Source organism: Protopterus annectens, chromosome 3.part0 (assembly GCF_019279795.1).
Source record: "Protopterus annectens isolate FY-2018-M chromosome 3.part0, PAN1.0, whole genome shotgun sequence".
NCBI lineage: Eukaryota > Metazoa > Chordata > Ceratodontiformes > Protopteridae > Protopterus > Protopterus annectens.
This window is the reverse complement of record NC_056731.1, coordinates 308175557-308198079: the sequence shown is the minus strand read 5'-3', so window position 1 is coordinate 308198079 and position 22523 is coordinate 308175557. Positions and strand designations below refer to the sequence as shown.

Sequence of the window (22523 nt, the reverse complement as noted above, 5' to 3'; positions counted from 1 at the left end):
AATATCGAATAACAAAGAAGTGAGAACAGCAATAACCCGTCTAATGGCAGAGAGACAGACAGACCAGATTATTCAGTGAAACAATTAAATAAACAGAAAAATAAAATACAGTACACTCTTTAAAACTGCAAGTTTGTATTTAACTTCAGTGTCTTACACAGTTGATTTTATCCAGCAAAACCACTCAGATATTGAGCAGAAAATATATTCCCAGCTATGTGGCTAACACTTAAAGCAAAGATAAACCTTTTAGGCCAAGAGTTAAATATCAAATAAGAAAGAAGTGAGATCAGCAATAACTCTCTCTAACTGCAGACAGATCACAATATTCAGTGAAAAATTAAATAAACTGTAAAATAAAATACAGTACCATCTTTAAAACTGCAAGTTTGTACTTAACTTTAGCTACAAAAACAGTTGATTATTGCCAGCCAAACCACTGAGATATTGAGCAGAAAATAAATTCCCATCTATGTGGCTAACACTTAAAGTGAAGAGAAATCTTCTAGGTTAAGATTTAAATATCGAAAAACAAAGACGTGAGAACAGCAATAACCCCCTCTAACTGCAGAGAGACAGACAGACCACAATATTCAGTGAAACAATTAAATAAACAGAAAAATAAAATACAGTACTATCTTTAAAACTGCAAGTTTGTACTTAACTTCAGCTTCTAATACAGTTGATTGTAGCCAGCCAAACCACTCAGATATTGAGCAGAAAATAAATTCCCAGCTATGTGGCTCACACTTAAAGCACAGAGAAACCCTCTAGGCTAAGAGTTAAATATCGAATAACAAAGAAGTGAGAACAGCAATAACCCCCTCTAACTGCAGAGAGACAGACAGACCACAATATTCAGTGAATCAATTAAATAAGCAGAACAATAAACTAGAGCACTATCTTTAAAACTACAAGTTTGTACTTAACTTCAGCTTCTAATACAGTTGATTGTAGCCAGCCAAACCACTCAGATATTGAGCAGAAAATAAATTCCCATCTATGTGGCTAACACTTAAAGCACAGAAAAACCCTCTAGGCTAAGAGTTAAATATCGAATAACAAAGAAGTGAGAACAGCAGTAACCCCCTCTAACTGCAGAGAGACAGACAGACCACAATATTCAGTGAAACAATTAAATAAACAGAAAAATAAAATACAGTACTATCTTTAAAACTGCAAGTTTGTACTTAACTTCAGCTTCTAACACAGTTGATTGTAGCCAGCCAAACCACTCAGATATTGAGCAGAAAATAAATTCCCAGCTATGTGGCTAACACTTAAAGCACAGAGAAACCCTCTAGGCTAAGAGTTAAATATCGAATAACAAAGAAGTGAGAACAGCAATAACCCCCTCTAACTGCAGAGAGACAGACAGACCACAATATTCAGTGAAACAATTAAATAAACAGAAAAATAAAATACAGTACTATCTTTAAAACTGCAAGTTTGTACTTAACTTCTGCTTCTAATACAGTTGATTGTAGCCAGCCAAACCACTCAGATATTGAGCAGAAAATAAATTCCCAGCTATGTGGCTAACACTTAAAGCACAGAAAAACCCTCTAGGCTAAGAGTTAAATATCGAATAACAAAGAAGTGAGAACAGCAATAACCCCCTCTAACTGCAGAGAGAGACAGACCACAATATTCAGTGAAACAATTAAATAAACAGAAAAATAAAATACAGTACTATCTTTAAAAATACAAGTTTGTACTTAACTTCAGTTTCTAATACAGTTGACTGTAGACAGCCAAACCACTCAGATATTGAGCAGAAAATAAATTCCCAGCTATGTGGCTAACACTTAAAGCACAGAGAAACCCTCTAGGCTAAGAGTTAAATATCGAATAACAAAGAAATGATAACAGCAATAACCCCTTCTAACTGCAGAGGGACAGACAGTCCACAATATTCAGTGAAACAATTAAATAAAGAAAAAATAGAATACAGTAGCTTCTTTAAAACTGCAAGTTTGTACTTAACTTCAGCTTCTAATGCAGTTGATTGTAGTCAGCCAAACCACTCAGATATTGAGCAGAAAATAAATTCACAGCTATGTGGCTAATACTTAAAGCACAGAGAAACCCTCTAGGCTAAGAGTTAAATATCAAATAACAAAGAAGTGAGAACAGCAATAATGCCCTCTAACTGCAGAGAGACAGACAGACCACAATATTCAGTGAAACAATTAAATAAACAGAAAAATAAAATACAGTACTATCTTTAAAACTGCAAGTTTGTACTTAATGTACGCTTCTAACACAGTTGATTGTAGCCAGCCAAACCGCTCAGATATTGAGCAGAAAATAAATTCCCAGCTATGTGGCTAACACGTAAAGCACAGAGAAACACTCTAGGCTAAGAGTTAAATATCGAACAACAAAGAAGTGAGAACAGCAGTAATCCCCTCTAACTGCAGAGAGACAGACAGACCACAATATTCAGTGAAACAACTAAATAAACAGAAAAATAAAATCCAGTACTATCTTTAAAACTGCAAGTTTGTACTTAACTTCAGCTTCTAATACAGTTGATTGTAGCCAGCCAAACCACTCAGATATTGAGCAGAAAATAAATTCCCAGCTATGTGGCTAACACTTAAAGCACAGAAAAACCCTCTAGGCTAAGAGTTAAATATCGAATAACAAAGAAGTGAGAACAGCAGTAACCCCTCTAACTGCAGAGAGACAGACAGACCACAATATTCAGTGAAACAATTAAATAAACAGAAAAATAAAATACAGTACTATCTTTAAAACTGCAAGTTTGTACTTAACTTCAGCTTCTATTACAGTTGATTGTAGCCAGCCAAACCACTCAGATATTGAGCAGAAAATAAATTCCCAGCTATGTGGCTAACACTTAAAGCACAGAAAAACCCTCTAGGCTAAGAGTTAAATATCGAATAACAAAGAAGTGAGAACAGCAATAACCCCTCTAACTGCAGAGAGACAGACAGACCACAATATTCAGTGAAACAATTAAATAAACAGAAAAATAAAATACAGTACTATCTTTAAAACTGCAAGTTTGTACTTAACTTCAGCTTCTATCACAGTTGATTGTAGCCAGCCAAACCACTCAGATATTGAGCAGAAAATAAATTCCCAGCTATGTGGCTCACATTTAAAGCACAGAGAAACCCTCTAGGCTAAGAGTTAAATATCGAAAAACAAAGAAGTGAGAACAGCAATAACCCGTCTAATGGCAGAGAGACAGACAGACCACATTATTCAGTGAAACAATTAAATAAACAGAAAAATAAAATACAGTACTATCTTTAAAACTGCAAGTTTGTACTTAACTTCAGCTTCTAAAACAGTTGATTGTAGCCAGCCAAACCACTCAGATATTGAGCAGAAAATAAATTCACAGCTATGTGGTTAATACTTAAAGCACAGAAAAACCCTCTAGGCTAAGAGTTAAATATCAAATAACAAAGAAGTGAGAACAGCAATAACCCCTCTAACTGCAGAGAGAAAGACAGACCACAATATTCAGTGAAACAATTAAATAAACAGAAAAATAAAATACAGTACTATCTTTAAAACTGCAAGTTTGTACTTAACTTCAGCTTCTAACACAGTTGATTGTAGCCAGCCAAACCACTCAGATATTGAGCAGAAATTAAATTCCCAGCTATGTGGCTAACACTTAAAGCACAGAGAAACCCTCTAAGCTAAGAGTTAAATATCAAATAACAAACAAGTGAGAACAGCAACAACTTCCTCTAACTGCAGAAAGACATACAGACCACATTATTCAGTGAAACAATTAAATAAACAGAAAAATAAAATACAGTACACTCTTTAAAACTGCAAGTTTGTACTTAACATAAGCTTCTAACACAGTTGATTGTAGCCAGCCAAACCACTCAGACATTGAGCAGAAAATAAATTCCCAGCTATGTGGCTAACACTTAAATCACAGAGAAACCCTCTAGGCTAAGAGTTAAATATCGAATAACAAAGAAGTGAGAACAGCAATAACCCGTCTAATGGCAGAGAGACAGACAGACCAGATTATTCAGTGAAACAATTAAATAAACAGAAAAATAAAATACAGTACTATCTTTAAAACTGCAAGTTTGTACTTAACTTTAGCTTCTAATACAGTTGATTGTAGCCAGCCAAACCACTCAGACATTGAGCAGAAAATAAATTCCCAGCTATGTGGCTAACACTTAAATCACAGAGAAACCCTCTAGGCTAAGAGTTAAATATGGAATAACAAAGAAGTGAGAACAGCAATTACCCCCCTAACTGCAGAGAGACAGACAGACCACAATATTCAGTGAAACAACTAAATAAACAGAAAAATAAAATACAGTACACTCTTTAAAACTGCAAGTTTGTACTTAACATAAGCTTCTAACACAGTTGATTGTAGCCAGCCAAACCACTCAGACATTGAGCAGAAAATAAATTCCCAGCTATGTGGCTAACACTTAAAGCACAGAGAAACCCTCTAGGCTAAGAGTTAAATATCGAATAACAAAGAAGTGAGAACAGCAATAACCCCCTCTAACTGCAGAGAGACAGACAAACCACAATATTCAGTGAAACAATTAAATAAACAGAAAATAAAACACAGTACTATCTTTAAAACTGCAAGTTTGTACATAACTTCACCTTGTAATACAGTTGATTGCAGCCAGCCAAACTGCACAGATATTGAGCAGAAAATAGATTCCTAGGAATGTGGCTAAAACTTAAAGGACAGAGAAACCCTCTAGGCTAAGAGTTAAATATTGAATAACAAAGAAGTGAGATCAGTAATAACCCTTTCAACTGCAGAGAGATAGACAGACCAGAATATTCAGTGAAACATTTCAATAAACAGAAATATAAAATAGAGTACTATCTTTAAAACTTTGTACTTAAATTCAGCTTCTAAAACAGTTGATTGTAGCCAGCGAAACTACTCAGATATTGAGCAGAAAATAGATTCCAAGCTATGTGGCTAACACTTAAAGCAAAGAGAAACCTTCTAGGCAAAGAGGTAACTATTGAATAACATAGAAGTGAGAACAGCAGTAACCCCTCCCTAACTGCAGGGAGAAACAGACCACAATATTCAGTGAAACAATTAAATAAACAGATAAATAAAATACAGTACTATCTTTAAAACTGCAAGTTTGTACTTAACTTTAGCTTCTAATACAGTTGATTGTAGCCACCAAACCATTCAGATATTAAGCAGAAAAAAATTCCCAGCTATGTGGCCAACAATTAAAGCACAGAGAAGCCTTCTAGGCGAAGAGTTAAATATGTAATAACAAAGAAGTGAGAACAGCAATTACCCCCCTAACTGCAGAGAGACAGACAGACCACAATATTCAGTGAAACAACTAAATAAACAGAAAAATAAAGTACTGTACTATCTTTAAAACTGCAAGTTTTTACTTAACTTCTGCTTCTAATACAGTTGATTACAACCAGCCAAACCACTCAGATATTGAGCATAAAATAAATTCCCAGCTATGTGGCTAGCACTTAAATCACAGAGAAACCCTCTAGGCTAAGAGTTAAATATTGAATAACAAAGAAGTGAGAACAGGAATAACCCCCTCTAACTGCAGAGAGACAGACAGACCACAATATTCAGTGAAAATTTTAAATAAGCAGAAAAATAAAATACAGTACTATCTTTAAACTGCAAGTTTGTACTTAACTTCAGATTCTAAAACAATTGATTGTAGCCAGCCAAACCACTCAGATATTGAGCAGAAAATAAATTCCCATCTATGTGGCTAACACTTAAAGCAAAGAGAAACCCTCTAGGCTAAGAGTTAAATATTGAATAACAAAGAAGTGAGAACAAGACTGCAGAGAGATAGACAGACCAGAATATTCAGTGAAACAATTCAATAAACAGAAAAATAAAATACAGTACTATCTTTAAAACTGCAAGTTTGTACTTAACTTCAATTTCTAACACAGTTGATTGTAGCCAGCTAAACCACTCAGATATTGAGCTGAAAATAAATTCCCAGCTATGTGGCTAACACTTAAAGCACAGAGAAACCCTCTAGGCTAAGAGTTAAATATTGAATAACAAAGAAGTGAGAACAGCAATAACCCCCTCTAACTGCAGAGAGACAGACAGACCACAATATTCAGTGAAACAATTAAATAAACAGAAAAATAAAATACAGTACTATCTTTAAAACTGCAAGTTTGTACTTAACTTCAGCTTCTAACACAGTTGATTGTAGCCAGCCAAACCACTCAGATATTGAGCAGAAAATAAATTCCCAGCTATGTGGCTAACACTTAAAGCACAGAGAAACCCTCTAGGCTAAGAGTTAAATATCGAATAACAAAGAAGTGAGAACAGCAATAACCCCCTCTAACTGCAGAGAGACAGACAGACCACAATATTCAGTGAAACAATTAAATAAACAGAAAAATAAAATACAGTACTATCTTTAAAACTGCAAGTTTGTACTTAACTTCAGCTTCTAATACAGTTGATTGTAGCCAGCCAAACCACTCAGATATTGAGCAGAAAATAAATTCCCAGCTATGTGGCTAACACTTAAAGCACAGAGAAACTCTCTAGGCTAAGAGTTAAATATCGAATAACAAAGAAGTGAGAACAGCAATAACCCCCTCTAACTGCAGAGAGACAGACCACAATATTCAGTGAAACAATTAAATAAACAGAAAAATAAAATACAGTACTATCTTTAAAACTGCAAGTTTGTACTTAACTTCAGCTTCTAATACAGTTGATTGTAGCCAGCCAAACCACTCAGATATTGAGCAGAAAATAAATTCCCAGCTATGTGGCTAACACTTAAAGCACAGAGAAACCCTCTAGGCTAAGAGTTAAATATCGAATAACAAAGAAGTGAGAACAGCAATAACCCACTCTAACTGCAGAGAGACAGACAGACCACAATATTCAGTGAAACAATTAAATAAACAGAAAAATAAAAAAACAGTACTATCTTTAAAACTGCAAGTTTGTCCTTAGCTTCAGCTGATAACACAGTTGATATCGGCAGCCAAACCACTCAGATATTGAGCAGAAAATAAATTACCAGCTATGTGGATAACACTTAAAACAATGAAAAAACCTCAAGGCTAAGAGTTATATATCATAAAACAAAAAAGTGAGAACAGCAATAACCTACTCTAACTGCAGAGAGACACACAGACCACAATAATTAGTGAAACAATTAAATAAACAGAAAAATAAAATACAGTACTATCTTTAAAACTGCAAGTTTTCTATTTAAAGTCACCTTCTTACACAGTTGATTGTAGCAGCCAAACCACTCCGATATTGAGCAGAAAATAAATGACCAGCTATGTGGCTAACACTTAAAGCACAGCGAAACCCACCAGGCTAAGAGTTAAATATCAAATAAGAAAGAAGTGAGAACAGCAATAACCCTGTCTAACTGCAGAAAGACAGACCACAATATTCAGTGAAACAATTAATTCAACAGAAAAACAAAATACAGTACAATCTTTAAAACTGCAAGTTTATATTTAACTTCAGCTTCTAACACAGTTAATTGTAGGCAGCCAAACCACTCCGATATTGAGTAGAAAATAAATTCCCAGCTTTGTGGTTAACACTTAAAGCATACAGAAACCCTCTAGGCTAAGAATTAAATATCGAATAACGAAGACGTGAGAACAACTATAACCCCCTCAAACTGCAGAGAGACAGACAGACCATAATATTCAGTGAAATAATTAAATAAACAGAAAAATAAAATACAGTACTATCTTTAAAATTGTATGTTTGTACTTAACTTCACCTACTAGCACAGTTGATTGTAGCCAGCCAAACCACTCCGATATTGAGCAGAAAATACATTCCCAGCTATGTGGCTATCACTTAAAGGACAGAGAAACCCTCTAGGCTATGAGTTAAATATCGAATAACAAAGAAGTGAGAACAGCAATAACCCCTCTAACGGCATAGAGACAGACCAGAATATTCAGTGAAAAAAATAAATAAAAATAAAAATAAAATTCAGTACTATTTTTAAAACTGTAAGTTTGTACTTAACTTCAGCTTCTAACACAGTTGATTGTAGCCAGCCAAACCACTGCGATATTGAGCAGAAAATAAATTCCCAGCTATGTGGATAACACTTAAAGTACATAGAAACTGTCAAGGCTAAGAGTTAAATATCGAATAACAAAGAAGTGAAAAGAGCAATAACCCCTCTAACTGCAGAGAGATAGACAGAACACAATATTCAGTGAAACAATTAAATAAACAGAAAAATGAAATACAGTACTATCTTTAAAACTGTAAGTTTGTACTTAACTTCAGCTTCTAACACTGATTGTAGCCGGCCAAACCACTCAGTTATTGAGCAGAGAATTAATTCCCAGATCTGTGACTAAAACGTAAAGCACAGACAGACCTTCTAATCGAGTTAAATGTTGAATAACAAAGAAGTGAGAACAGCAATAGCCTCCTCTAAGTGCAGAGTGAGAGACAGACCACAATATTCAGTGAAACAATTAAATAAACATAAAAATAAAAAAGTACTATTGTTAAAACTGCAAGTTTGTTATTAACTTTGTCTTCTAACACAGCTGACTACAGCCAGCCAAACCAGTCTGATATTGAGCAGAAAATAAATTCCGAGTTATGTGGCTAATAGTTAAAGCACAGAGAAGCCCTCTAGGCTAAGAGTTAAATTTCCAATAACAAAGGAGTGAGAACAGCAATAACCCCCTCTAACTGCAGAGAGACAGACAGACCACAATAATCAGTGAAGCAATTAAATGATCAGAAAAATAAAATCGAGTACTATCTGTAAAACTGCAAGTTTGTACTTAACTTGAGCTTATAACACAGTTGATTGTAGCCAGCCAAACCACTCAGATATTGAGCAGAAAAAAAATTCCCAGCTATGTGGCTAACACTTAAAGCACAGATAAACCCTCTAGGCTAAAAGTTAAATATCGAATAACAAAGAAGTGAGAATAGCAATAACCTCCTCTATCTGCAGAGAGACACACAGACCAGAATATTCAGTGAAACAATTCCTTCAACAGAAAAATAAAATACAGTACTATCTTTAAAACTGCAAGTTTGTACTTAACTTCAGCTTCAAACACACTTAATTGTAGCCAGCCAAACCACTCTGATATTGAGTAGAAAATAAATTCCCAGCTATCTGGCTAACACTTAAAGCACACAGAAACCCTCTACGCTAAGAATTAAATATCAAATAATGAAGAGGTGAGAACAACAATAATCCCCTCAAACTGCAGAGAGACAGACAGACCACAATATTCAGTGAAGCAATTAAATAAACAGAAAAATAAAAAAAAAGTATTATCTGTAAAACTGCAAGTTTATACTTAACTTGAGCTTATAACACAGTTGATTGTAGCCAGCCAAACCACTCAGATATTGAGCAGAAAAAAATTTCCAGCTATGTGGCTAACACTTAAAGCACAGAGAAACCTTCTTGGCTAAGAGTTAAATATGAAATAAGAAATAAGTGAGAACAGCAATAACCCCATCTAACTGCGGAGAGAAAGACAGACCACAATATTCAGGAAAACAATTAAATAGAAAGTAAAATAAAATTCAGTACTATCTTTTAAAGTTCAAGTTTGTACTTAACTTCAGGTTCTAACACAGTTGATTGTAGCCAACCAAACCACTCCGATATTGAGCAGAAAATACATTCCCAGCTATGTGGCTAACACATAAAGGACAGAGAAACCCTCTAGGCTATGAGTTAAATATTGAATAACAAAGAAGTGAAAATAGCAATAACCCTTCTAACTGCAAAGAAACAGACAGACCAGAATATCCAGTGAAACAACTAAATATACAGAAAAACAAAATGCAGTACTATCTTTAAAACTACAAGTTTGTACTTCACTTCGGCTTCTAACACAATTGATTTTAGCCAGTCAAACCACTCAGATATTGAGCAGAAAATAAATTCCCAGCTATGTGGATAACACTTAAAGCACAGAAAAACCCTCTAGGCTAAGAGTTAAATATCGAATAACAAGGAAGTGAGAACAGCCATATCCCCCTCTAACTGCAGAGAGAGACAGACAACAATATTCAGTGAATCAATTAAAAAAACAGAAAAATAAAATAAAGTATGATCATTAAAACTGCAAGTTTGTACTTTACTTCTGCTTCTAACACAGTTGATTGTAGCCAGCCAAACCACTCAGATATTGAGCAGAAAAAAAATCACAGCTATGTGGCTAAGACTTAAAGCACAGAGAAACTCTATAGGCTAAGAGTTAAATATCAAATAACAAAGAAGTGAGAACAGCTATAACCCGTCTAACAGCAGAGAGATAGACATACCAGATTATTCAGTGAAACAATTAAATAAACAGAACAATAAAATACAGTACTCTCTTTAAAAATGCAAGGTTGTACTTAACTTAAGCTTCTAACACAGTTGATTGTAGCCAGCCAAACCACTCAGATATTGAGCAGAAAATAAATTCCCAGCTATGTGGCTAACACTTAAAGCACAGAGAAACCCTCTAGGCTAATAGTTAAATATCGAATAACAAAGAAGTGAGAACAGAAATAACCCCCTCTAACAGCAGAGAGACAGACAGACCGCAATATTCAGTGAAACAATTAAATAAACAGAAAAATAAAATACAGTACTATCTTTAAACTGCAGGTTTGTATTTCACTTCAGTTTCTAACACAGTTGATTGTAGCCAGCCAAACCACTCAGATATTGAGCACAAAAAAATTTCCCATCTATGGCCTAACACTTAAAGCACAGAAAAAAGCTCTAGGCTAAGAGTTAAATATTGAATAACAAAGAAGTGAGAACAGGAATAACCCAGTCTAACTGCAGAAAGTCACAAAGACCAGAATATTCAATGAAACAATTAATTCAACCGAAAAATAAAATAAGGTACTATCTTTAAAACTGCAAGTTTGTACTTAACTTCAGTTTCTAACACAGTTGATTGTAGCCAGCCAACCAACTCCAAAATTGAGCAGAAAATAAATTCCCAGCTATGTGGCTAACACTTAAAGCACAGAGAAACCCTCTAGGCTAAGAGTTAATTATTGAAAACAAAGAAGTGAGAACCGCAATAACCCCCTCTAACTGCAGAGAGACAGACAGACCACAATATTCAGTGAAACAATTAAATAAACAGAAACATTAAATACAGTGCTATCTTTAAAACTGCAAATTTGTACTTAACTTCATCTTCTAACACACTTGATTATAGCCAGCCAAACCACTCCGATATTGAGCAGAAAATAAATTCCCAGCTATGTGGCTAACACGTAAAGCACAGAGAAACCTTCTAGGCTAAGAGTTAAATATCAAATAACAAAGAAGTGAGAACAGCAATTACCCCCTCTAACTGCAGAGTGACAGACAGACCACAATACTCAGTGAAACAATTAAATAAACATAAAAATAAAAAGTACTATTGTTAAAATGGCAAGTTTGTTATTAACTTCATCTTCTAACACAGTTGATCGTAACCAGCCAAACCACTCTGATATTGAGCAGAAAATAAATTCCCAGCTATGTGGCTAACACTTAAAGCACAGAGACGCCCTCTAGGCTAAATGTTAAATATCGAATAAAAAAGGAGTGAGAACAGCAATAACCCCCTCTAACTGCAGAGAGACAGACCACAATATTCAGTGAAACAATTAAATGATCAGAAAAATAAAATCCAGTACTATCTTTAAAACTGCAAGTTTGAACTTAACTTCAGCTTCTAACACAGTTGATTGTACCCAGCCAAACCACTGAGATATTGAGCAGAAAAAAAATTTCCCATCTATGTGGCTAACGCTTAAAGCACAGAGAAACTCTCTCGGCTAAGAGTTAAATATTGAATAACAAAGAAGTGAGAACAGGAATAACCCAGTCTAACTGCAGAAAGTCACAAAGACCAGAATATTCAGTGAAACAATTAATTCAACCAAAAAATAAAATAAAGTACTATCTTTAAAACTGCAAGTTTGTACTTAACTTCAGTTTCTAAGACAGTTGATTGTAGCTAGCCAAACCACTCCAAAATTGAGCAGAAAATAAATTCCCAGCTACGTGGCTAACACTTAAAGCACAGAGAAACTCTCTAGTCTAAGAGTTAATTATCGAATAACAAAGAAGTGAGAAGCGCCATAACCCCCTCTAACTGCAGAGAGACAGACCACAATATTCAGTGAAACAATTAAATAAACAGAAAAATTAAACACATTGCTAGCTTTAAAACTGCAAGTTGGTACTTAACTTAAGCTTCTAACACAGTTGATTGTAGCCAGCCAAACCACTCAGATACTGAGCAAAAAAAATCCCAGCTATGTGGCTAACACTTAAAGCACAGAGAAACCCTCTAGGCTAAGAGATAAATATCGAATAACAAAGAAGTGAGAACAGCAACAACCCACTCTAACTGCAGAGAGAGACAGACCACAATATTCAGTGAAACAATTAAATAAACAGAAAAATAAAAAAACAGTACTATCTTTAAAACTGCAAGTTTGTCCTTAGCTTCAGCTGATAACACAGTTGATATAGGCAGCCAAACCACTCCGATATTGAGCAGAAAATAAGTTCCCAGTTATGTGGCAAACACTTAAAGCACAGAGAAACCCTCTAGGCTAAGAGTTAAATATCGAAAAACAAAAAAGTGAGAACACCAAAAACCCACTTTAACTACAGAGAGACAGACAGAGCACAGTAAACTGTGAAACAATTACATAAACAGAAAAGGAAAATACAGTACTATCTTTAAAACTGCAAGTTTGGACTTAATTTCAGCTTCTAACACAGCTGATTGTAGCCAGCCAAACCACTCCAGTACTGAACAGAAAATAAATTCCCAGGTATGTGGCTAACACTTAAAGCACAGAGAAACATTCTAGGATAACAATTAAACATTGAATAAGAAAGAAGTGAGAACAGGAATAACCCTGTCTAACTGCAGAAAGACAGACAGACCACAATATTCAGTGAAACAATTAATTCAACAGAAAAATAAAATGCAGTACTATATTTCAAACTGGAAGTTTGTACTTAACTTCATCTTCTAACACAGTTAATTGTACCCAGCCAAACCACTCCGATATTAAGTTGAAAATAAATTCCCAGATATGTGGCTAACACTTAAAGCACACAGAAACCCTCTAGGCTAAGAATTAAATATCGAATAACAAGGAAGTGAGAACAGCAATAACTCCCTCTAACCACAGAGAGACAGACCAGAATATTCAGTGAAAAATTAAATAAACAGAAAAATAAAATTCAGTACTATCTTTAAAGCTGTTAGTTTGTACTTAACTTCAGCTTCTAGCACAGTTGATTGTAGTCAGCCAAACCATTCCAATATTGAGCAGAAAATAAATTCCCAGCTATGTGGCTAACACTTAAAGCAGCAAAAACCATCTAAGCTAAGAGTTATATATTGAATAAGAAAAAAGGGAAAACAGCAATAACCCCCTCTAACTGCAGACAGGCAGACAGACAGACAGACAGACAGAACAGAATATTTAGTGAAACAATTAAATAAAGAGAAAAATAAAATAAATACTATCTTTGAAACTGCAAGTTTGTAGTTAACTTCGGGTCTATATTACAACATCGAAATTTCATAATTTCCAATGTTGTAATATTGACCCCTATTCAGCGAATGCTGAAAATAGCGAAACAACAGATAACCAAATTCTTTCTTAGGGAAAAAATTTGGTTGTCCGTTTCTGTCATTTCGCTATTTTCAGGGCTGTGGTGGAAAGTTACTGGTCTGGTTCAGGTAAGTGTGAGATAGGGCATGGGTTAGTTGAGTTAGGGTTAGGGCGCAGGTTAGGTATGTCCGCGATTGTGTGGATGTGAGGGTTAGGGTGGGTTAGGTGAGTTAGGTTTAGGGAGTGAGGGAGGTATGTGTGCGATTGTGTGGACGTGAGGGTTAGGGCGGTTTAGGTGAGTTAGGGTTAGGGTGGGGTGAGGTGAGTGTGTGATAGTGATGGACCTTAGGGTTAGGGTTTGGGTTAAGGTAAGTGGAGAGTTAGTGGTGTTTGTACAGTTTAGTGTAGGGTTAGCTGTAAGATTTTGGGTGTACGTATGTGGATTGCTGTTTGTTTGGTGTGCTTGTGTTGTGTATATGTGTTTCGGAACAGCAAATTTTTTCGCTAGGAAAATATTCGCTGGTCTGAATGTTCGATGTTCTCAGCATTCGCTGAGTAGGGTTTGATGTTAGAAAATTCAAAATCGTGAAAGTTCGATGTTCTAATATAGACCCGTTAACTTCAGCTTCTAACACAGTTGATTGTAGCCAGCCAAACCACACAGATATTGAGCAGAAAATAAATTCCCAGCTATGTGACTAACACTTAAAGCACAGAGAAACCCTTTAGGCTAAGAGTTAAATATCATATAACAAAGAAGTGAGAACAGCAATAACCGACTCTAACTGCAGAGACAGATGGACCACAATATTCAGTGAAACAATTAAATAAACAGAAAAATAAAAATCAGTACTATCTTTAATAGTGCAAGTTTGTCCTTAACTTCAGCTAACACAGTTGATATAGGCAGCCAAACCACTCAGATATTGATAGAAAATAAACTGACAGTTATGTGGCTAGCAGTTAAAGGACAGAGAAACCCTCTAGGCTAAGAGTTAAACATCGAGAAACAAAAAAGTGAGAACAGCAATAACCCGCTCTAACTGCAGAGAGACAGACAGATCACAATATTCAGTGAAACAATTAATTCAACAGAAAAATAAAATACAGTTCTATCTTTAAAACTGCAAGTTTGTACTTAAATTCAGCTTCTAACACAGTTGATTTTAGCCAGCCAGACCAGTCCGATATTGAGCAGAAAATAAATTCCCAGCTATGTTGCTAACACTTGAAGCACAGAGAAACCCTCTAGGCTAAGAGTTAAATAGAATAAGAAAGAAGTGAGAACAGCAGTAACCCTGTCTAACTGCAGAAAAAAAGACAGGTCACAATATTCAGTGAAACAATTAATTCAACAGAAAAATAAAATTCAGTACTATCTTTAAAACTACAAGTTTGTACTTAACTTCAGCTTCTAACACAGTTGATTGTAGTCAGCCAAACCACTCAGATGTTGAGCAGAAAATATATTCCCAATTATGTGGCTAACACTTAAAGGACAGAGAAACCCTGTAGGCTATGAGTTAAATATTGAATAACAAACAAGTGAGAACAGCAATAACCCCCTCTAACTACAAAGAGATAGACAAGAATATTCAGTGAAACAATTAAACAGAAAAATAAAATTCAGTACTATCTTTAAAACTGTAAGTTTTTACTTAACTTCAGCTTCTAACACAGTTGATTGTAGCCAGCCAAATTACTCCGATATTGAGCAGAAAATAAATTCCCAGCTATGTGGCTAACACTTAAAGCACACAGAAACCATCTAGGCTAATAGTTAAATATTGAATAAAAAGAAGTGTAACCAGCAATAACCCCTCTAACTGCAGAGAAAGAGACAGACCAGAATATTCAGTGAAACACTTAAATAAACCGAAAAAGAAAATACAGTACTATCTTTAAAACTCCTAGTTTGTACTTCACTTCAGCTTCTAACACTATTTGATTGTAGCCAGCCAAACCACTCGGATATTGAGCAGAAAATAAATTCCCAGCTGTGTGGCTAACAAAGCACAGAGAAACCCTCTAGGCTAAGAGTTGAATATCGAAGAACAAAGAAGTGAGAACAGCAATAACCCTCTATAACTGCAGAGAGACAGGCAGACCACAATATTCAGTGATACAAATAAAGAGAAACATTAAATACAGTGCTATATTTAAAACTGCAAGTTGATACTTAACTACACCTTCTAACACAGTTGATTGTAGCAGGCCAAACCATTCCAATATTGAGCAGAAAATAAATTCCCAGCTATGTGGCTAACACCTAAAGCACAGAGAATCCCTCTAGGCTAAGAATTTAATATTGAATAATGAAGAAGTGAGAACAACTATAACCCCCTCAAACTGCAGAGAGAGAGAGAGAGAGAGAGAGAGAAAGAGAGACAGACCACAATATTCAGTGAAATAATTAAATAAACAGAAAAAATAAAATACAGTACTATCTTTAAAACTGCAAGTGTGTACTTAACTTCAGCTTCAAACATACTAAATTGTAGCCAGCCAAACCACTCCGATATTGACTAGAAAATAAATTCCCAGCTATCTGGCTAACACTTAAAGCACACAGAAACCCTCTACACTAAGAATTAAATATCGAATAACAAAGAAGTGAGAACAGCAATAATCCTCTCAAACTGCAGAGAGACAGACAGACCACAATATTCAGTGAAACAATTAAATAAACAGAAAAATTAAATACAGTGCTATCTTTAAAACTGCAAATTTGTACTTAACTTCATCTTCTAACACAGTTGATTATAGCCAGCCAAACCACTCTGATATTGAGCAGAAAAAACATTCCCAGCTATGTGGCTAACACTTAAAGCACAGAGAAACCTTCTCGGCTAAGAATTAAATATGAAATAACAAATAAGTGAGAACAGCAATAACCCCATCTAACTGTGGAGAGAAAGACAGACCACAATATTCAGTAAAACAATTAAATAAAAAGTAAAATAAAATACAGTACTATCTTTTAAAGTGCAAGTTTGTACTTAACTTCAGGTTCTAACACAGTTGATTGTAGCCAACCAAACCACTCCGATATTGAGCAGAAAATATATTCCCAGCTATGTGGCTAACACATAAAGGCCAGAGAAACCCTCTCTGCTATGAGTTAAATATCGAATAACAAAGAAGTGAGAATAGCAATAATCCCTCTAACTGCAGAGAGACAGACACACCACAATATTCAGTGAAACAAATAAACAGAAAAATTAAATACAGTGCTATCTTTAAAACTACAAGTTGGTACTTAACTTCAGCTTCTAACACAGCTGATTGTACTTAATGTCAGCTGATAACACGGTTGATATAGGCAGCCAAACAACTCAGATATTGAGCAGAAAATAAATTCCCCAATTATGTGGCTAACACTTAAAGCACAGAGAAACCCTCTAGGCTGAGTTAAAGGAGCACAACAGGTTTCTCTAATGTATTCCTCAACTTCACAGCCCTTTTCCTCCCTATTTAGATTGTCCTCTGTAAAGCAACAACAATAAAGCATTTACAATTTTTATAATTCCCCTTACTTCTGTAACAGAAGCCTACCTTCTCATACTGTGATGGTTTCACTTACAAAATGATTCTCTCACATTTGAATAAAGCTTGCTGGAGTCACCCAATTACTGACATCATCGAGGCCAGGCAGTGCAGGTATTATTATTTTTTTTTTAATCAGTTCCCTCCACCAAAGTGACATCATCACAGCTGTCATCTGATTCTAACTAAAATAATAAGACCCACCCATTCTGTGATGTCATGGCTCCCTTGTCCTTCCCCCAGCCTGAGTGCTGTTCATTTTATTCAGTAGTAGTGTAGTAACACCGATGTTTGGAAACACAGAAATTTGGTATGCATACTTGTACATTCTGCATGGCAAATGATGCTAAGGTAGTGTATCGCTTGCATACTTCTCTGTTGTATTTGCACCAGATACTGCTAGTGTGCAGTGCGGGAATTTTGTGTCTTTCGGCGTTTTCCGGTTAGGGGTCGCCACAGCAGAACTCCAGTCCGCTAATGATTGGCAGTTGATTTTTACGTACCGTCTTGCCAGGCCTGACGCACGTGTGCAGTGCGGGAATAGAAAGATTAAAACATTACCCTGGTATCAGAGGTGGCAGTGCAATATATTCATAGTGGCTTAACATGAGAGCAGCTCTAAGCAAGCACCATGTGAAACCTGAACAAGCACCTAGAATTATTCAGTGCAGCTTCCACACCTTAAGTCTGAAAATGAATTCACATACTCACATGAACAGGAGTAGCTGCATATTGATGGCTAAAGGTGTATGGGCATGTCAGGTGGTTACTACACTGCAAAACTGGTATCTAATGATGGAGATATTTGGAAGGCATAAGCAAACACACCAGTATATTAAAGCCATAGCACCAATTGAACTGGAGGCTGGCAAATAGATTTAGTAAGGGATTTTGTTCATGCACAAATATTTCAACAGTGATTCTTTGCTGTGGCATCCATTATCTGATTCAAGGTAAGTTAACCTTGATGTCCTTTATTAAAAAAAAAAAAAAAAAAAAAAAAAAATCAATAAAAAATGTACTTTGTTATAAGTGACTTCTGGACACAAGAAAAAGGAAGGGGAAATATAGCAATGTGGTTTGTATGTACAAAGACAAATCTAGGGACACTGCAAAAGGTTTTTTTTGCAAACCAACCAGTGGAGTAAAAACATATAAAGGCAAACACTGCATACCAACAGACTTTGCACATGTAAATCTCAATTTTTCACAAGGTGGAAGCATGAAGTGATACCTTAGCACTTAAATTAATAAAGATCTAAACTGGTTAATAATATAAATGTTTTATTCTTTAGCTCCTTGGTGCAAGACCTTACTGGATGTGATTGCAGTCAAGTAAGGCCATGGCTATAGTGCAGCAAAAAAATGTCCCCTCTAACAAAGGAAAAATGCTGGAGCAAAGATTAAATTACATGAGTCAAGCACCCTGCTGAGATCTGCTAATCAATGGAATGGAATTACCAGGTCAAATTACCCTCAGGACTTTGACAGCTAGGGAAGCTAAGTGTTATGGGGGAGGGGAGAAGTAAATGGATTTGAATTCATTGTCTCACAAATTAGTGCCATTTAAACTAAATTAGAAAAAAAGTCAGCAGTAAACAGCACTTTGAGTGTGTTCTGTGGTGTTTGCACTGTTTCTGTTTTAAGTAGTCATCCAGCAGCAGGGAATGTTACTTACACTGTTCTATTTTACTCAGTACTTTGTACGCATGCAACATCTATGAAATGACAGGAACTTTAGGCAAATGGAGGCTTGCATGATGTAACATTTTGAGCCAAGCAATGATTTCTGGGATACTGAATGGCAACCTGATTTATGAAAACCACGTCAATATGCCAGCCTCCATGTGGTCAGAGTCTGGAATTACATATAAAAATATTTAAAATCCTGTAAATAATCCCAGAGTGCTGTTAAAGTGTAGGAAACATAATGCCATGATGTTTTAAACATGTTTTTTGAGTCTGTGGGTGCGGTACTCCTTTAAATATCAAAAAACAAAAAAGTGAGAACAGCAATAACCCATTCTAAATGCAGAGAGACAGACATACCACAATAAACAGTGAAACAATTAAATAAACAGAAAAAATGCAATACTATCTTTAAAACTGCAAGTTTGTACTTAACTTCAGCTTCTAACACAGTTGATTGTAGCCAGCCAAACCACTCCAATATTGAGAAGAAAATAAATTCCCAGCTATGTGGCTAACACTGAAAACACAGAGAAACCCTCTAGGCTAAGAGTTAATTATCAAATAACAAAAAAGTGAGAACTGCAATAACCCCTCTATATGCAGAGAGAAAGACAGACCACAATATTCAGTGAAACAGTTAAAGAAACAGAAAAATTAAATACAGTGCTATCTTTAAAAATGCAAGTTTGTACTTAACTTTTACTTCTAACACAGTTGATTGTCGCCTGCCAAACCACTCAGATATTGAGCAGAAAAAAATTCCCAGCTATGTGGCTAACACTTAAAGCACAGAGAAACCCTCTAGGCTAAGAGTTAAATATTGAATAACAAAGCAGTGAGAACAGCAATAACCCACTCAAACCGCAGAGACAGAAAGACCACAATAGTCAGTGAAACAATTAAATAAACAGAAAAATAAAAATCAGTACTATTTTTAAAACTGCAAGTTTGTCCTTAACTTCAGCTGATAACACATTTGATATAGGCAGCCAAACCACTCAGATATTGAGCAGAAAATAAATTCCCAGCTATGTGGCTCACACTTAAAGCATAGAGAAACCCTCTAGGCTAAGAGTTAAATATCGAAAAACAAAAAAATGAGAGCAGCAAAAACTCGCTCTAACTGCAGAGAGACACAGCACAGTAAACTGTGAATCAATTACATAAACAGAAAAATAAAATACAGTACTATCTTTAAAACTACACGCTTGCACTTAAAATTCAGCTTCTAACACAGCTGATTGTAGCCAGCCAAACCACTCTGATATTGAGTAGAAAATACATTCCCAGCTATGTGGCTAACACTAAAAGCACAGAGAAACCATCTAGGATAACAGTTAAACATTGAATAAGAAAGAAGTGAGAAAAGCAACAACCCTGTCTAACTGCAGAAAGACAGACAGGCCACAGTATTCAGTGAAACAATTAATTCAACAGAAAAATAAAATTTAGTACTATCTTTAAAACTGCAAGTTTTCACTTAACTTCGGCTTCTAACACAGTTAATTGTAACCAGCCAAACCTCTCTGATATTGAGCAGAAAATAAATTCCCAGCTATGTGGCTAACACTTAAAGCACAGAGAAGCCCTCTAGGCTAAGTGTTAAATATCGAATAACAAAGGAGTGAGAACAGCAATAACCCCCTTTAACTGCAGAGAGACAGACAGACCACAATATTTAGTGAAACAATTAAATGATTAGAAAAATAAAATCCAGTACTATCTTTAAAACTGAAAGTTTGTACTTAACTTTAGCTTCTAACACAGTTGATTGTAGCCAGCCAAACCACTCAGATTTTGAGTAGAAAAAAATTTCCCAGCTATGTGGCTAACACTTAAAGTACAAAGAAACCCTCTAGGCTATGAGTTAAATATAAAATAACAAAGAAGTGAGAACAGCAATAACCCCCTCTATCTGCAGAGAGACAGACAGACCATAATATTTAGTTAAACAATTAAATACACAGAAAAACTAAAATACTGTACTATCTTTAAAACTGCATGTTTGTACTTAACTTCAGCTGATAACACAGTTGATATAGGCAGCCAAACAACGTGGATATTGAGCAGAAAATAAATTCCCAATTATGTGGCTAACACTTAAAGCACAGAGAAACCCTCTAGGCTGAGTTAAATATCAAAAAACAAAAAAGCGAGAGCAGCAATAACCCTCTCTAAATGCAGAGAGACAGACAGACCACAATAAACAGTGAAACAATTAAATAAACAGAAAAATGCAGTACTATCTTTAAAACTGCATAATAATTTGGGGGAGCTAGTTTGTCTCGCCTAATAAAATAATTTTAATCTTTCTCATCTTTGATTTTGTATGGTATCCTTCATTGCCCATGTAAGCCTGTTTACCTATTGTAAAAGAAGCATGTTTTGACAGCCTGTCTCAACATATCTTTTAATGAAAGTACCTACCCTTTCTTCATGTGCTTCTACATCTTTTATTTGTTTATTTATTTTTATTAGTCCAATGTTACCTCCTTAGATATTTTGTAAAAGTAAGTATACTACTTTCAAACTGATCCCACTGGGCACCCAGTCCATTACAGTGGCCTTATTTTTGTGTCACAAATTTCAACCCCATGTTTAATATTGGCTGTCACACTAGAATTCCTAAGTAAATGTGGATTCATCCCCTCATTCTTCAGAATTCTTTTACTAAAGACACCCTTATAAGTAAGTTGCACCATGCTATGGTTTGATAATGCAGCTGGTAAAATTTCTACTTTAAATACCCTATCCAATGGTGAATTGCTGATCAGAATGTAATCTAATCTGTTTACTGTACCACCCTGAGGGGAGGGTAAAGAAGGTAAAATCCATGTTGTTTGGATGAAGAGCTTAACATGCATCAACCAAGAGGAATTGTTTCAATCATGACTGGATGAATTTTTATGTTTAATAAGTCTAAGTTATCCCCTTAGTGGCCTGTTATTATTGTAGTAAAGCATGACATTAAACACTCTCCAAGCATGACATTAAAAACTCCCCTTATAAGAATTGGGATAAAGAGGCTACTCTCAACGATGTCTCAAACTTTGAAAAGAGGATGGGGCAGGGTGTGTGTGAAGGGTGAGAAGTACAGATAAGGGAAAATGTTAGTGCTTGCATTTCATTTTTAATCAACCTTCATAAGCAAAATGAAATCTTAAATGTTCTTCACTGTGTATCTGTTGATTTGCTTTCTGTCTAATATTAGAAAGTGCTGACAGGATTAGAAAAGTATAAGCTTTATTGTGAGTACAAAGCTCTATCCCAGAATTTGGAACTCATGCCTAATATAGAATATTATATATAAGAAGTCATGAGATCTTAGCAAAATTAGTGCTGCAGTGTTCATGTTTAATTGGTCAGTGGCTGTTCTATGATTGCTATAACAATGTTGCTTTTAATGAAAAAAAAAGGTATAAAAATGATAATTTTTGCAATTTGAGAAGACAGGACCTTGATTTCCTAGTCTCCCATGTACGTGTCTCTGGGGCAATAAAGGAGAGTGTTAGTCTCTGCTGAACTGTCTCATGTTAAATTTATTTGGCACCCTAACAGGAGTCTTCATGGTTGGGTCCATAAACAATACAAATACAAATTATCATTCACCCTTGAGGCAAGCAGGATCTGACTGCCATCCTTCTCG

At 35.4% G+C, this 22523-nt stretch overlaps 1 protein-coding gene across 2 annotated transcripts in view; it reads right to left on the bottom strand.

The window, feature by feature from the left end:
- Positions 1-22523, bottom strand: part of RNF32 (ring finger protein 32) — a 1105278-nt gene that overhangs the window by 163300 nt on the left and 919455 nt on the right. The gene's annotated exons all lie outside the window — the stretch shown is intronic.